The 14,817-nt window shown below is 46.6% G+C and overlaps 1 pseudogene; it reads left to right on the forward strand.

The window, feature by feature from the left end:
* Nucleotides 1–9,764: 9,764 nt before the first annotated feature.
* Nucleotides 9,765–10,769, forward strand: LOC140216628 (uncharacterized; annotated as a pseudogene).
* Nucleotides 10,770–14,817: the final 4,048 nt, after the last annotated feature.

Genomic DNA, 14,817 nt, shown 5'->3' on the forward strand with positions numbered 1-14,817 from the left:
CATTTCTTCCTGTTCTTGCCTAATTGCTTCCTGTTCCCCTTTTTCGTTTCGAATTCGGTTGCCTAAATGTTCGATGAAGCGGGCGACTCTTGATTCCAGAGCTGACTTCTAAGGTAGCCGCCGCGACTGTCAACAGACTGTCACGAATTCTGGGGCCCGCGAAAACTCACCGCAAACCCCCCTTTTCCAGGAGTCCTCTTGCTCCAAGTAGACAGTGAAGACTACAGCGAATCAAGTAACAATACTCAGTCCGACGACGCCAGCGATAGACTGATGGGTGACATGTGACCTTGCTCCGCCCCTTTGCCGCCATGAAAGTTCCTGCACGCTGGGAAAAGAGCGCGCGTTTCGCTTGTTGTGCTAGGCACATTGCTGCGATAATTTCGTTCCGGGAGGGCTGGAATGCCTTGTTGCTATGCAGTTGGGTGCCGAAACCGGACGAAGGTAGGCAAGAAGTTATTTTGCATCCCGCGCTGCAACCAGAACCTAACCAGAAAAAAAAAGTATGTTTGCACAGAATTGGGGGGGGGGGGGGGGAGGGCGGAAGGACTTTGAAGCGTCGGTAACTGCACGACTATGCGAGGCAAGTAACATACAACGATACAAAGGTGCGATATAAAGTATGCACGTGCGTGTGCCGAGCTGTGAAAGTATTTCACTCGCGCGCATGAATGTTGACGGCCGAAGCTTGTGGAGACTATTGATTTTAGTGCATTATGAGCCCGTAGACTTAGCAAGTGCAGTATGACCTAGCATGCAAATAAATAGCGGGGCAGAAGCGCATTAACTCGCTGACAAATATCCGCATTGCGTTACGTGCGATAAAAAATCACAAATTTCAGCAGTAAATTCTACTTTTACACTTTCTTTTGTTTGTGAGCACGTTGTTAACTGTGCTTTACAATATGTCCAGAAAGTCATTTCCAACTCTATATACTAATCGTATTTTGGGCATTGCATATGTGAATAAATATATTTCTATGTGCCTGCATTACTCTGCTTTTAAAAACAAATACTGCACAACCACTGCTACTGGCCATAAGATAATTAACTATAATACAATATATCAAAGTACACTACATACAGCTGCGAGCTCGTTCCTTCCAAGTTTCCCTTACACTCGAAGACGTTTCAGTAATCGGCGATGCCATTTTACTGATGAAAAACACACAACTGCAAATTAACATAAGAAAAACGCCAGAAGCGATATACGGTTTTCTAGCAAAGCACACTGCAGTAATAGCTAGGCCAATTCGCGTGCGTTTAGTATAAGAGCCCTCTAATTCTTACGGGCTTTAGCGGTGCACGGAGGCGAAAACCATAAACACATCAATGCGCGTCATGATTCAAGTTTACGTGGCGACGTCACACGGTTCACGAGAACAGTCAACCGCATTCACACACGCGCACACTCTACGCTCGATGTTGGTGTGCCGCGAGATTAGATCGCGCTGGCAGCCCGAACACGCCACTTCAGAATGTCACGACAGTTGCACTAGCTCGTAGCACTGAACCACAAAGCACAACAGTCATCCTGTAATCGCTACACGACAGACACACTCAGCGGCAAGAAGGCTGTTGGCGCACTCGTTTCCACACACACACAGGATGTCGTTTAGTTGCCGTGAGGGTCGCACATTTTGGCGACATTATGTCGAAAGGTTTTCGGTCCAAGCGACTGTCCGCCTTATCTTTTAGACGAATTTTTTGTTCAAAGTAACCGCTATGTGTACGCAGCACACTTAGAAGCAAAATAATTCACAGAGCAAACGGGATTAAGTACAAGCAATCACCAAGGCTGGCGCGGTGATTGAGCGCAAACGAACGAAATGTAAACATGCGGACTCGAGGGGATCAAGCACCCATTCCGCTCTCTTGAGAGTTTCTTTCAGCGCTCATTTGAAATTAGAAGACTAGATTCAGCAGTTCTGGCCCTTCTTTCGTTTTTCACCACAGTCAGGCACAAGTTGGTTTTATCTCCGCGCGTGTGCACATATTAGGAAGTTTTAGAATAGGGGCCCCTATATTTTGGGGCCCGAAAGAGCTTTGCGGGTGTTTGGGGCACGCAGGAGTGACTGCGTTTGTGATAGCGTTTTGCACTGACAGCACCACTACGGTGACATTGAAAAGCTATTAGAAATAAATAAAATATGCTATTTTATGATAGGAATAGTAATTTTGACTTGCGTGTATTCTCGTTTAATTACAATTTAGATGTTACTCTTTAAGCAGCAAACAATTAGTTGCCCTTAGTTTTGAGCAAACCAACTTTACGTGCCTTCACCAGCCAAGCTTAGCCGTGTTAGGCCTACTAGCCATAATATCCACAATCGAATTCGGAATCAGCGCCGTCTAATGAATCAATCTTCATAACACACGCTAGTTGAGGGGAAGCGATAACTGCAGTTACTTCTCCTAGCTTGCGAACTTCATGCGTTACCACGAATCGAACCCAGTTTGGTGCTAGGTTAGAGCCGTCGCTTCGATGGGTGACTCCATGTTTGCTGACGAAGCTATTGGGGCTGCTATTTGGGCTCTCGCTAAATCGGTGAAATAGCGTTCCCAACGCAAAACCCAAACACGGTTTGCGTCTCGCGCATGCGCAGTGGCTTCGACGCTATATCTTTGGGGCCAAAACTTTTGGGGCCCCTGCTGTAAAACTCTCCATTTTTTCACCTCACGAATGCCGCGGTTTAGCGTGGGCGCCGTCTGCTACAGGAACTTCCTAGGTTGCGCGCGCGGCAGATGTCGGTAAGATGTTAACAAATAAGATCAAGCGGAAAGTCAGAGAGGCTGAAATAATCTCATGGGTGGCGGCAATGGAAAAGAAACCTGCCATGAGTACGTAGTTAAGAGGAAAGAACGAAATCAGGAACGAAACCATTTATGATAACTCAAAGGGAAGCTCATTACTTTTCGAAGTGAGATCAGGATGCCTTAGAACACGCACCTATAAAGGGAGATATAATAAGAAAGAAGAAGCATGTGCTTGCTGCGGCAGAGCTAGGGAAACGACGGAGCATGTTTTATTAGAACGTGAAGACGTCTACCCAGCGGTCGATTTAGGCACCACTGGCCTCTTTGAAGCCATTGTGTTCAGCGGGAGCAGTGGTAAATCAAACATGTCCGTAATAGGCATTAGTAAGAGGCGATTGGAGGATTGGTGGAAGAAAAGTAGGGAAACGACAAAAGACGGAGACGTACAAAAGCACAGTTCGCAATAGGGGATCAGAAAATTTGGGCGTGGTAGTTCATAGTGTTTTTATTTCTTTTTTCATTGTTTAACCTAGGTAGGACACTAGGCAGTATAATAGGAAGAGCTTGGTGGCGCAACCCACCGCCCCGTTCCAAAGGGGACACTCATAACATCCATCGATCCATCCATCCATCCATCCATCCATCCATCCATCCATCCATCCATCCGTCCGTCCGTCCGTCCGTCCGTCCGTCCGTCCGTCCGTCCGTCCGTCCATCCATCCATCCATCCATCCATCCATCCATCCATCTATCCATCCATCCTGTACCCATGGTGGAAGGACACTGAGGAGACGCCCCATCCCTTCCGCGCGCTAGGAGAAAAGCGTGGAGGAAATGACGTAGTAGGTTCTCCTTTTTTTGCACTTATTTATTTATTTGCTGTAGCGGACACGGCTTTCGGGCCACAATGGCGGCTTTGTTATGGTTATGGGCGCTCACACGTGTTGCTCCGTAGGTTTCGTACCGAGGCAAAGGCACCGTGCGGGCAGGCTTGCGTTGGTCTCCGTGTTTGTTTGCGGTGTGTTATCTGGACCGTGCTCTCCCAGATGTTGCTTTGGCCAGGTGGGACAGGAGGAACTAAAGTTCGTGAAATCAACGCGCATGCAACGCTGTACGCAATGTACCTCGCCACGGCAATTGCAACGGACAAAGGAATATCCGCGAGAATTCACCTCTTTGGCTGAATCATGCTAACGTGCCATCGCAGGCCGAAACCGATGCCTTTCAGAATCTGTGCAATCAACGCCTTGCAGGTCAGTGATTCCTTTTGACAGCGCATATGGTTCATTTGCGGCACGTATTACGTACGTTATGAATTCATAGTTTGTGTTCAGTAACAACTTGTTTTCTGCATATGAAAACACACCTTGCTTAACTGTTGCTTGTTCCTCGCAGTACTCGCGACAGCACGAGGTATTTTAAGCAGAGCGCATTTGAGGTTCATGTACACCTGCACAGGTACGTGTACCTCAATACACGTGCTGATAGAGCGTTACGCAGAATGTGTGCATTTTGCTGCACTCGGCACCGCGCGCCTGCCAGCCGACGCTTCACCCTGGAAGATGGGAAAGAAGCGGCTGCTTTGACTTAAGGAATGAATCCTCCCTACCGCAGGCGCATGTTAGATATGCGCGCGAGAAGCGCAAGGAAGTGAAGGTTAGCGGAAGCGCTGCAAGAGTGATCAAGGCTGCACAGAACGTACGCCTGCGAACACATCAAACGGCTGTTCCATGGTCGCACGTAGGCCGGTTCTGCGCACGCGCTGCTCTGCACCGTGCGCCGGCAATCACATAGCTTTGGTTCCGCCATGCTTCACTTACCGTGGTAAGAAGGCACCTCAGGCCGCAGTCAATGAATCTGAACACGGAGTCAGAAATGACATTCTGCATCCTCGCCGGCGCGCAGTCGTAGTGATGCGCCGCCACCCGAATCTCGTTCAATAAAGCACGACGATTCCTCAAGCGAGAATGTGTTGGTTCTCATAAACTCCAAATGGATCGCAAAGGGGTAGGTGTGTCGTACATACCTCCACTGCTGTATTGCAGTGCAATGAGAATGCGTACATTTTTTGCGTATCGCCAGAAGTCTAGCTCGCAAGTCCGTCTGAGAGCCCCAGGAAGCCCAAGCTGAGGAAAGCAAGTAGAAGACAGCGATAAAGGTGACCTTAATTTAAAAACACGCAAGAACTGAGCAGCGGCCCGTACCTGCGGTTGATGAGAACAGTTCAATTGGCAAGCCTTGTAAGGCATGCTTATTTTAATAAAAGCCGGTAAAAGCGGACGATTCGACCTCACGGCCAAATTTGCGAACTTCATTATGAACTTCTTTCAACACGACTTCGGCAGTGGTAATGCACTGAGACATCGCGATTGTTTAGTATTGCTGCAGACCGCGCGCGTCCGAGCAGCCCCTTTGCGCGCACCGCGGCGTCGTTTCGCGAGAAATGTAAACAAGAGAGGAGAGCTGGCCCGATAGACGGAGCAACGCCACGAGCAATGCCAACTTCCGGCTTCACTTTAGCTTCACAAAGAGTGGCGTCAGGGCCTCTCCTGAGTTGCCTTCCTCCGTGTCGGTACCTTATCATTTCACTTCGATCGCAGTGCCGCCACAGCCTCACTGCAAAGTATGCGCCGCCCACGAGACGTTCATTGGAGGCATCGCCAGCTATTTGTGCGCAGGCGCGAGAGAGAAAATCTGGGGAATAGAGTTTCTAAATAAATACCATAGAAGGAAATGTGGCGCTCATGAGCGTTGCCTCAACCTACATGACGACATATTCATTTGAGGGATTGCCAGGCGTTTGTGCGCAGGCGCGTGTAAGAGCGGCGCCAGAGAGAAAATCTGGGGCTTTTGCTTCTTCAATATATGACTCTGCCTAGGCACTACGGAGGAGGTTTCCTCACAGAACACCTATACAAACTGGTTTCTTAGAGTACGTTGTATTCGTTTGTCCCTTGACATGCCGGCATTGCGTAGTGCGGTCGAGTTTTTTTACGCTCGGACGCTGGCTGCTCGCCCGGTGAGGCAGTGGGCGCGGACCACCCTTGGTGATCGCTGTGTCTGAAAGGGCAATGTTCTGACTGGCGTTGTATAAGTCGCGGGTCGCTTTTTTCGTCGTGACGATATATTGGATTCTTTACACGCACTGCTCCAGGAGGGCACATGTAACCGGCAAATGGAGGCCTCAGGAGAGCACCTGAGGAATAAAGCAGGCGGCGCAGGATCTCCAGGGCACCCAAGGGGTAGCGGGGGGATCTAAGCTGGGAGCAGAGCGGCCGGTGGGTTGGTGCCGTGGAGGCCTAAGAGTGCCAGGGGGCGTTCGCATAAAAACATTTTGTGATAGCGGACAGCCGATTTTATACACCCCTGGCAGGCGCAGGCCTTGGCCCCCTCCAACCCACGCAGCAGTTCGGGTTCTAGCTTTGGTGTCCCCATTGCCGCTTTGGTGTCCTAGAAGCACCGCCAATAATGCGAAATAATGACACGTTGTTACAGTTAGTAAAAAACACGATTGAATAAATATAATTACGCGCAGTCGCCAACTTGTGACGCTAAGTTCAGCACTACCATGCCTCGCGACTTTTTTCAATATATGCGGCTCGCGGGCTCTACTACAGTCGCTACGGCTCCCACAGGAACATCTGTAATGTTATTTACAATGTACAGGCGCATGCAATATGACTTGCAACACATTTGTTCGTAGTCGAAGGTGCTACAGTGCTGCGTGGCGGGTCTATATATAACGTGCAAAATGTGGTTTAATAAATACCACTCATTGAAGCTGTGTTTAAGTGACTGTACATCGCTGTAAGGCGCGAGAAAGCTATGATCCGCCACGACTGAGCACGAGCGTCTCAGGTGCGAGACAGTCTGGCCCACACAACGGTCGCCAAATGCGGCGGCAGTGGCCGCTGCTTCACCTATTTGACAGCTCCGGCCGTACAGCGTCCGAGTGTAAACAAACTCGACCACACTACGCAATGCCGGCACGCCTAGGGAAAAACGCCTAGAACACGTGCTAGGACATCTCGGCAGTGCCTAGGCACAGTCATATATTCAAGAAGCAAAAGACCCCAGATTTTCTCTCTCGCGCCCGCTCTAACTCGCGCCTGCGCACAAACGGCTGGCGATCCCTCAAATGAACGTCTTGTTCGTGAGACTTCGTGGCTCTTCTACGCAGGGTTGCCATATCGGGCTATTAATAGCCAAATTGGGCTACTTTTTGTCCGAGTTGGTGGCAGAATTTTCCTTTTGGCTATTCGCAACTCAAATCAACATTAGGGGGCGCTGCGAAGCCTGGCTCGGCTCGCGTATTGCGAGTACAGCGTGATGGCGGTCAACATCGACGTGTAAGCAGCCGGCTCCCGGCCTCATGTGCAGGATGGCATTCACTACAGTGGTGCCACTGCCAGAAATACAGGGGGCAAGTTGGGTCCCCAGGCAACAGCTTCTTAAGGGGTACCCAGAACCCCTGAAGGAACCAGTGTAGGCGTGGACGATTCGAGGCAGGAGCTACAAACAAGCAAGCATCGGTACGGTAGGAGAGGCAAGATAAGTAAGCACCAGAGCCAAATTTAGTCAGATATAGGATTTTTTAACATGCAAGGTGGCAGAAATACGCTAAACTGGGAGGAAATTGAAGAGCAACTAACGCAGGAGAACTTAACGGTTTATGGGTTTGTAGAGACACATCTTAGGGACATGAAACAACCGCCCTGTAACCCTGATTATGCATGGGAATACTTCAACAGAATGTAGGGTAGCAGGAAGGGCGGGGGAATCGGAGCACTCAAATATAAAAATACAAAGAGGCAAAGGGTCAAACAGGAATGCAAGGAGCATTTATGGCTACAAGGAAAAGTAGCGGGGGAGAAAACACTTATACGCTTTGTATACCTTTGGACAGGATCAAATGCTAAAGAGCCAAAAAAGTGTCGGACTGTATAGCAGCGGACAACAATGAGCTAGGAAAAGGATGTTAGATAATTGTGTTAGGAGACATGAATGCGAATGTTAAAGATATGGATGGGTACGCAGACTTCACAAGTAACATGCTGCTGGATATGTGTGAGAGGCATAACTTAGTTGTCTGTAACTCTACTGAGAAGTGTGACGGGATCATAACATGTAAGGTAGGGGGGTCGACACTCGACAATAAATTATACGTTAATGTCACACAGGATGTACGATAGAATAGGAGCCATGATTACAGATGAACAGGGCACCACAGAGGTATCAAGTTGAGTTTTAAGAGGGAAACTAAAACACGAACGAGGCGGGAGGAACAGCCAGGTGGGATTTTTTACTCAGAAGAGCAAGTGGAAATAGCGGCCAAACAAATTGAAGAGGAAATATCAGAGGGTACTGAAACTGAGTAGACTTACCCAAAGTTAACAAGACTAATTGAGCGCGAGCTAGGTAAGGTGCGAGTCAGGAGAACAGGGCAAGGGATACGAAAACTCAAGAGCTGGTGGGATGAAGAGGTTAAGAAGGCCATAAAGAAACGTCAGGAAGCCATCAGGGAACACAGGTATTCCAAAAGTAAGGAGAACCGGAAGCAGAAGTAGAGAGAAAATGGGTAAACTACATAAAATGCAGAAGGGAAGCATCCTATTTGATCAACGAGAAAATCAAGGCAAAAGGGTCCCAATGGCTGTCAGAAGTAAGCAATAAAAAAGATAAACATGCAGCTAGGAAATTCTGGCAACATCTGAACTCCTTGGGTAATAGGACAAGCCTAGAGCAGAGGTATACAGTAACAGCTCAAGGTACTCGGTTAGAAGGAGAGGAGGCGATGGAGCATATAGGAACAATGATGAGGGAAAAATTTACAGAACCGAGAAATGGTACATGCAGTATGTCACCCGCCGTGGTTGCTCAGTGGCTATGGTGTTAGGTTGCTGAGCACAAGGTCGCGGGATCGAATTCCGGCCACGGCGGCCGCATTTCGATGGGGGCGAAATGCGAAAACACCCGTGTACTTAGATTTGGGTGCACGTTTAAGAACCCCAGGTGGTCGAAATTTCCGGAGTCCTCCACTACGGCGTGCCTCATAATCAGAAAGTGGTTTTGGCGCGTAAAACCCCATAATTTTTATGCAGTATGTCGGAGAGGGATAGCCCGGTCAATCCACTGCTTTCGCTTGGACAAAGAGTGGGAAGGGGCCGCGAAGTGGGTACCAAGTAGCACATCGGCAGGCCCGGATGGTATTCCAATTATGTTATAAAAGAAATTGGGCCCGAATTCTAAGAAAGAAATAAGGGAGGTGGTGAGCAAAATGTTAATGGATGGTAAAGTACCTGACGAATGGAGGCTAAGTCGGATGAAAATGATATATAAGAGAAAGGGGGCAAAGCTGACATAAATAACTACCAGCCTGTAACAGTGACGTCAGTGGTTTACAGGGTGGTTATGCAGATTAAAAAGGACAGAGTACAGGCGTGGGTAGAGAACGAGCGGGTGCTTGGAGAGCTACTAAATGGGTTCCGGAAGCATAGGAGGCTAGAAGAAAATCTGTTCTCACTGACATAGTGCATTGAAATAGGTGAAAAGGAACACAGACCCCTATGGCTGCCTTTTTTTTTGGATATGAAGGGAGCCTATGACAGTGTACTTCAAGAAGGCTTGTGAGGCATTCTGGAAACTTTAGGAGTGCAAGATGGAGTAACCAATTTTTGAAAAAGATATCTATAAACGTAACCGGGTGATTATATAATGGGAAAAGCAGGTTTCGGAGCCTGTAATGATTCGGCGAGGGTTTAGACAGGTCGGTGTCCATTATCACCTCTGTTGTTTATGCTGTACCTAAAAGTATTAGATGCTAAAATACAGCAAAGCGGACCTGGCTTCAACCTATCATTTTCAAACAAAATTGATTGAACAGTCACTACCAGGACTGATGTATGCGGATGATATTGTATTAATGGCTGACAATACAGAAGATCTGCAGGGATTGATGGGCATATGTGATACAGGAGGAGACAGATTAGGCTTGAAGTTTAGCAAAGAAAAATGCAGCAGTCATGATTTTTAATGATAACATTTGCGGCGAGGATAGGATACAGGAGGCCACGCTTGAGATAGTTGTTAAGTACAAGTATCTTGGGGTGTGGTTAAATAATGGAATTGAGTATCTGACTGAGTAGGAAAAATATGTAACGACTAAAGGTAACAGAAGTGCAGCGATTATGAAGAGCAGGGTAGTGTAGAACTACAATAAGTACGAGGTAGTACGAGGGATAAGGAAGGGGGTAATGGTTCCGGGCCTGACTTTTGCCAATGCAGTTCTATGTATGAGAGCAGAGACACGGGCACAGTTGGAAACTAGGCAACGTGGTGTGGGTAGGCTCGCTGTCGGAGCACATCTTGGGGTGCAGGGGGATCTGGGATGGTCTTCTTTCGAGGGCAGAGAAGCTAGTAGCAAGATAGCCTTTGAGGAGCGATTGTAGGCTAGGAAGGCTTTCAGTTACTTATACACGAGGAATGTTGACACAAGGTGGAGGAAACGAACTAGAATATTGTCAATCAAATACTTGGGCAGCAGTGGGGGGACAGGTAAGGAATCATCTGTGAAGAAAAAGGTGAAGGAGACAGAGAGGGGTATGTGGAAAACGGAGATGCAAACCAAAGCAGTATTAGAGACATACAGGATGTTTAAGCAAGAAATAGCCAAAGAAAATATTTACGATAACTCTAAGAGAAGCGCATTGTTGTTTGAGGCCAGGGCAGGTGTAGTGCGGACTAAAACGTACCGAGCCAGATACCAGGATGTAGATTTTTTGTGCGGGGCGTGTGCAGAGGAAAATGAAACGGCTGAACACTTCATACTTTCTTGTAAACGACTTCACCCTGCAGTTGAATGTAACGGGGAACTATTCAAAGCTTTGGGTTTTAAAGACAGTGAAGGTAAAATAGACTTTGAACAGGTAGAAAGAACTTAATGGAGGCTGTCTCATGGGTGGATAATATCAACGCAAAAGCAATGGAGTAAATACATGCGTATGCATGGATAAAGTACCATTCAAAGCTAGGTGGCGCGCGACGCCGCCGCCCGATTCATAGGGTTGAGGCCCATTTATCCATCCACCCATCCATCCGGTCTGGCTACACTGTGCAGCATGGCGGCTTTATGGAGGTCCATGCGTGGGCTGTCCTTGGTGAAAATATTAAGTTTCTCTCAGTGCGACGTTAATTCGCGCTGTTTTGTGGAGGGAGAAGGGGTAGTGGGACGCCGAGCACCTCATTTTAGTTGGTACCAGTGGTACTGTGAGTACTGAGGTAGAAGTGTTCGCGCTGTGTGTGCAAACCTCCGGCGTGACAGCGGACCCGCACGAGATTGTGGTGAGAATCACTGACGAGTTCCGGGACACATCGATCGTGGAGACAAAGTGCTTGTGCACTGCTGGATTGTTGCAAAAGTGCAAGCACATCTCAGCTGTTTAGATCCACTGTTACAGGTAAGTCTTCCGTGACTCAGTCACTACATCGACGAGCATGGGAGCGAAAAGCAAGCCCGCTGCTTCCACAGCTTTTGAAACACGGCCGGGGTCATGTAACTGACTCTGTTCCTATTCCAAACCTGTTCTATTCCTTCGCCGCGACCGACGCCAAAGGTGCTGTTTCCAAAGAGTTGTCGGGGCTAGGAATAGAATCGAGGAAAAGAGTCGGTTATATTACACCAGTACAACTCACATTTTTTTAAACATGAAATCCAGGGGAAAAATGGATATTCTTGCATACTGAGTGTGTAGCAAGGAATCTAAACGCGAGCTTTGCACTTTTTCATGCAGCATAGTTTAGCATGCTTTGCGAGGGTGTGGCTAAGCCCTCTTCCTAGTTTTGCGTTCCGGAAACTTTTATTTTCTCTTTTAAATTCAAGATAAGCGCACGATGACTGCTCCTTCGCTTAGGTGTAGTTAGTGCAGTAGGTTGCTCATTGTTTATATCGTAGAAAGAAGCGCAAAAAAGAAGTCGAAAGGCCTGTTTTTAATAAGAACAAACCTATGCAAACCAGGTGTAGGTTTGATTTGTGGTGCGTGACCTGATCGTAACTGATTACTGCCTGCCTCATGTGCCGCCAGAATTGGCTGCTATGTAAACAAATGAAAGGGGGAAATTCGTTTCTGTGTAAACTAGTGGTGACTCACCTCTTGCGCGAACCTGAACTGATTTTGCATGTTCCTCTGTTGTTGAATCCTGCTCGCCTCCCAACTGCTTATTTCTTTCAGACGCTAATATCAGATCGTTGCTTCAATGTTTACACATTTTCAAATGAATGTGGCGCTTACTTCCCAGCGAAACACTTCTGGCCTGGTAAGCGAACATTTAGACCCACCTTATTCCGTTTGTGTGATTACGATATAAGTGGTTTTTTTTTTTCACAGAGCTGCACTCATGGTTGAAAACGGGAGTGGAAATCACTGATGAGCTAGGAGCATGGCTACATTTGGAAAGAGGAGTGTTCACATACTTCGTGAAGAGGAACTTGTTCAACTTTTCATTGTGTACTGTACGGCTTCACAGAACTATGTATAACTTGGTGCATTGATGCAGCATATGGCACCAGTGATCTTTTGCAGTTTTTGTTCTGAGCTATGTTGCCTTTTTTTTATTATCATTATCACAGCCCATAGAAAGCAAAAGTAAGTCACATACGTAAATGCGTAGTTTGCAATTGAAGGGGTTATTAACACATGAAATATATTGTCATTGATACATTAGAGAGCAATCTTTCTAAATGCGGTGTCTGGGCACTAGATGGGACATACAGAAGAAAAAAATGCACTCACATCATCACTGCACTGCAGGTTTTCTACTGATTTAGAATGTTATGCTGATGAACTTGTTGACTACGACTTGTGTATCTCAGTTATGTTTTGTGCAACAACAAACTCTTCCAGATCAGACCTTGGATCCCTGCCGCCACTTAGCTGCACAAATGTGGCGTGTGCATGGGACCCAAAGAAGAAACTTGTGCAAAATACGTGTGCACCTGCAGCCATCCAGACATATTGCCATGTGAAGCTGCCTGTCCCTCCTCCACAAGTTCCAGTGACAGATGCCACGCAGATATTGCGGCTCCTCCAAAACAGTGCTCCATGTTCTGCTACTGCAGTGTGCAAGAGTGCACCAGTAACGTATTTTTGAACCGAACTCTTCTCAATTGAATGATACGCTATAACTAATACAGTGTAGCTGATGCTTTTCCCATGTAAAGTGCAACTAAAGTAGCAGCCATGCCTTAGTGCTAAATTTTATTTCTGCATGTTTTACATGTCTGTTTCTTTATGAAACCCAAAGAGGCTGCAGCAGTGCAAGCACTTGTAAAGTCATAGAGAAAGAACCAGCCAATAAAGCGCATCGACCTCAGAACAACCAAATGGGCGCAGTGGCTGTAGTGGCCTGCTGCTGAGCATGAGTTCATATATTTGATTCAGGATGCGGCAGTCCATTTCAATGGAGGTGAAATGCGAAAACCAGTTAGGCTCACGTTAAAAATCACAGGTGGCCAAAATGAATTGTGAGCCGTGAACTACAGCGTCTCGTATGGCTGGAGTGTTGCTTTGGGAGCTGAAACACAGTGAAATAATCAAACTACCTGCAAAGACCACTCATAACATTTAGTTGGCGCGCAATGGCCGCTGTAGCTTTTTCTGAGTGAAATGGGGACAACCATCCCATAGTAGCACCAACCAAAAGCTGTAGCCTAAACAATAGTTAACAGAAGAAATTTATTTTGATTTTAACAAAGGCAAGATGGTAAGCTTGATTAGCCGCCTGCTTGTCCATGCTCTATTTAATGTTTTGTTGAAAAGAGGCATCTTAATTGTTTCTCATGTATGTCAGATTGGCCTCAAATGTTTATATTTTACCCAAAAGTGGTTTGTGCTTGTAAAACTCAGTGGATAACCAAAGTGACAAAAATAAATCTAATTTTCCCCTCTGCATAGCGAAGGCTGGGCAATGCAATTTTTGGTGCTATAAAAAACACTCGTGCGAGACATGAAATGCCCAGAGGTGGTGTTCAGGCTCATTTCTGCTTCACACAGCTGCTTGTTTAAATGCAGCTGCTGAACCACTGGCCACATTCATTTACACGTATGGATTCACCATATAATTTTAAAGTGATCAATAGCGTTAGTAATTTATGAATTAAGCTTTTGCAGGGATATCTGATAAAAGACTTTTTTGTATGCCACATCATTACTGTTATGCAGTAACAGCTATCCCCTTGCGTGAGCTGTACAGTGAAAGTGGAAGGAGTGAGTGAATGCATTGCTCATACAACAACTCTGACAAGTTGGTGCATTCCTAAGCGAGATTTTTGTAGGTTTTATAATGAGACAACATTTGGGCCCACCACAAAATATAGTAAATCTGAGGGTTTGTTCAAAACTAGTAGAGCCAAGCTAATGTCGTAATCTGGCTATCTTTCTTTAGCTCGTATGACAAGAGCGGGCTGTGCCCTACACCCCTTTTCTCACAATGTAAAGTTCAGTATCTTGCAACATTTAAGAGAACGTACAAGATTATTCCTCCACAGGACGAGTGAATTTGAATGAACTGGAAGCAATTTTCTTTCCTTCTGTATTCATGTTCGGAGAACCATCTATGGGACGCTGATTTAGGTCACTAAAGGAACGATTGTTCCAAGAAACTTTAGAGGAAACGCATTATCTGTGCAAATTTAGGAGGCAGTTGTAGCATGGTAATAACTATTTCGTTTTTGGGCGCATGATTGCTATAAGAACCGCATATGCAGTAGGTTGGTGGTAAAAACTCGGTTGCTGTATGTTCTTTTATTTGTTGCCACTACCATATTCTTTATTGCTATGCAGAAAACTCAGAAGAGGGAAAAGCAGCTCCGCAAGAATGGTGAGTTCTGCTGGTGTCATGTGTTACCATGCAGTCAAAATTTCACGTTTAATTGTGCCTGTCCTGTGCAGTGGGGCATGCTCCTACACCACTGTTTAAGAAGAACTGAAGTGTCCACAGCTTAACTAAAATTCAAAGGCAGCACATCTTGTTGACTGGAAAACTTTGACATATGAAAAAATTTAT

Source organism: Dermacentor andersoni, chromosome 3 (assembly GCF_023375885.2).
Source record: "Dermacentor andersoni chromosome 3, qqDerAnde1_hic_scaffold, whole genome shotgun sequence".
Taxonomy (NCBI): domain Eukaryota; kingdom Metazoa; phylum Arthropoda; class Arachnida; order Ixodida; family Ixodidae; genus Dermacentor; species Dermacentor andersoni.